Source organism: Physeter macrocephalus, chromosome 14 (genome assembly GCF_002837175.3).
Source record: "Physeter macrocephalus isolate SW-GA chromosome 14, ASM283717v5, whole genome shotgun sequence".
In the NCBI taxonomy this organism is placed as follows: domain Eukaryota; kingdom Metazoa; phylum Chordata; class Mammalia; order Artiodactyla; family Physeteridae; genus Physeter; species Physeter macrocephalus.
In genome coordinates, this window is record NC_041227.1 from 93,477,032 (window position 1) to 93,480,242 (window position 3,211).

Genomic DNA, 3,211 nt, shown 5'->3' on the forward strand with positions numbered 1-3,211 from the left:
AAAAAAAAAAAAAAAAAAAAAAAAAGAAGTCCTGCAACTCAACAAAAAGATGAAAAACCCAGTTAACAATGGGCAAAAGACTTGAACAGATATTTCTCCAAATAAGATATACAAATGGCCAACAAGCACACAAAAAGATGCTCAGCATCATTAGCCATCAGGGAAATGCAAATCTAAATTTCAGTGAGATATCACCTTTCACCCACTAAAACGGCTATAATCAAAAAAAAAAATTAACAAGGTAAGGATGTGGAAAAACTGGAACCCTCATACATTGCTGGTGGGAATATAAAATGGTTCTGCTACTGTGAAACAGTTTGGCAGTACATCAAAAAGCTAAACATGGAATTACCATATGATGGTATTTCCATCAAAAAGCCAAACATAGGATAACCCAAAAGAATGGAAAACAGGGACTCAGATATTGTCTGCCAATGTTCACAGTAGTATATTCATAATAGTAAAAAGTAAAAACAACCCAAATGTCCATCAACAGATAAATAAACAAATTGTGGTATATACATACAATGGAAAATTATTCAGTCATACAAAGAAATAAAGTACTAACATATGCTACAATACGAATGAACCTTGAAAACACTATGCTAAGTGAAAGAAGACAGACACAAAAGGTCATATATTATATGATTTCATTTCTATGAAATATCCAAAACAGGCAAATCCAAAGGGACAGAACACAGATTGGTGGTTACCAGGGCTTGAGGGGCATGGGGAATAGAAAGCAACTGCTTAATGGGTAAGGGGTTTCCTTTTGGGGAGGTGAAAATGTTTTGGAACAAGACAGAGATGGTGGTTGCATAGCATTGTGAATGCACTAAATATCACTGAATTATTTACCTTAACATGGTTAGTGTTATATGAATTTCACCTAAATAAAAAATTTGTATCAAAAATTACAAAAAGAAATATTACTTTTCTCTATATTCTTTCAAAATCTTTCTAAATTGTTAAGTTGGCAGCAAAGAATTCCTCTGTTAAATTTCTTTGCCAAGATTTCAAAACTCATTTAAAGATTTTAAGATGAGAAAGCAAAATACGTCATGGAAAGAAACATATCTACGTGATTGAAGATGTATCCCCCACCATGCCAAGGTCTTGATACCACATGTAAACATCTGTCAATTATTTTCACTGGAATGTAACTAGTATTCAGTTTTCCGCTTGAGCCAACATGACGTGATGTATTTTTTACAGAATATTTTTAAAAGCTCAAAATAAAAAATATTTTCTGTCAAACATGGTATACAATTAATAAAGTAAGAAAAAAGCCAAAAAAATTATTTTGCTAACCAGGCTGCAACTTCATAATTCCTATTTGGGTCTTTGAGAATCGTCCATGATTACCAATTATAGAAGTATTTTCTCCTACTATTAGCAAGCTTTCAAAGTCATTTTTGGAGAATCTTAATTTACTTCTTAAATACAAATATCCATAAGTGTGTACTGTCATTTCTAAAATGGCAGGTTAATCTATATGCCATCAAATCTCGACTGTGATACTTCCGTGGATAATTCAACAAATGTGGACACTAAATTTCTTACCTATTGCCCCTGGTGTTAATACCTTCACTTTTTAAAAAAAAATTTATTGAGATGTAATTCACATACCATACAACCCATCCACTTAAAGTATATAATTCACTGTTGTTTAGTATATTCACAGGGTTGAATATACAACCATCACTACTATCTAATTACAGAACATTTCATTACCGAAAAAAAAAAAAACCCATACCCATTAGCAGTCACTCCCCATTCTCTCCACCACTATCCTCTACAGCTTGAGGCAACTGCTAATCTATTTTCTACCTCTATGGATTTGCCTATTTCTGCACATTTCATAAAAAATGTAATCATACAACACATGGTTTCTTATGACTGGCTCTATCACCTACCATGCTTTTAAGACTCATCTATGCTGTAGCATGCATCAGTCCTTCATTCCTTTTCACAGCCAGATAACATTCAATTGTATACCACATTTTATTTATCTGATCATTAGTCGGTGGACATTTGGGTTATTTTTACTTCCTGGTTATTATGAATAGTGCTACTATGAACGTCCACATACCAGTTTACATGTAGACGTGTTTTCAGGTCTCTAGGGTATTGACACTTATTCACACAACGACCTACTTGGACATTGTGATGATTTTTTGCTGTTGTTGCTGTTTATTTATTTATTTTTGGCTGCATTGGGTCCTTGTTGCAGCACACAGGCTTTCTCTAGCTGTGGCATGCGGGGGGGCCTACTCTTCATTGCGGTGCCCAGGCTTCTTCTTGTGGTGGCTTCTCTTGTTGCAGAGCACGGGCTCTTGGCATGTGGGCTTCAGTAGTTGTGGCACCTGGGCTCACTAGTTGTGGCTCACGGGTTCTAGAGCACAGGCTCAGCAGTTGTGGCGCACGGGCTTAGTCGCTCCATGGCAGGCGGGGCCCTTCCTGGGCCAGGGCTCGAACCCGTGTCCCCTGTGTTGGCAGGTGGATTCTTAACCACTGAGCCACCAGGGAAGCCTCACTGTGATGATTTTTAATCTTGACCTCTCATCCTATTCAACTAAGTTCCTGCTGAATTATATGGAGGTGTATAAGCTCAGATACTACATGAGAATGAGGTCATTGTGCTACAGTTAAATACACAGCAGATAAAAGATAAGAGAATGTCAAAATCTAAACCTACATAAAAGGGCATATTAAACTTTAGGGAGAAATAGGACTAAACATTTGGATCTGTTAGTGTTTAATTTTTATAAATGACAAAGAACATGTTACCAAATTCCCAGCGAGAGGGATAAATATAAAACATTTCTGAGGGATAAATATAAAACACTTGAAGAACTAAGTGAGAAAGAAATGGAGGGAGGGAGAAGGAGGAAAAGGGAAGGAGAGGTGGAGGGTGAGAGACAGAGAAAGAGAGGGAGGCAGGGTAGATGGAAGGAGGGAGAATGGAGGAGTACTGGGAGAGGGGAGGGGTGGGGGAAAAACGGGGAAAACAACCAAGAAACTGGCTTAAAAAGTAATGAGAGGGCTTCCCTGGTGGCGCGGTTGTTGAGAGTCCGCCTGCCGATGCAGGGGACACGGGTTCGTGCCCCGGTCCGGGAGGATCCCACATGCCGCGGAGCGGCTGGGCCCATGAGCCATGGCCGCTGAGCCTGCGCGTCCGGAGCCTGTGCTCCGCAACGGGAGCGGCCGC

At 38.8% G+C, this 3,211-nt stretch overlaps 1 protein-coding gene across 1 annotated transcript in view; it reads right to left on the reverse strand.

The window, feature by feature from the left end:
• Positions 1–3,211, reverse strand: part of CPD (carboxypeptidase D) — a 72,992-nt gene that overhangs the window by 33,195 nt on the left and 36,586 nt on the right. The gene's annotated exons all lie outside the window — the stretch shown is intronic.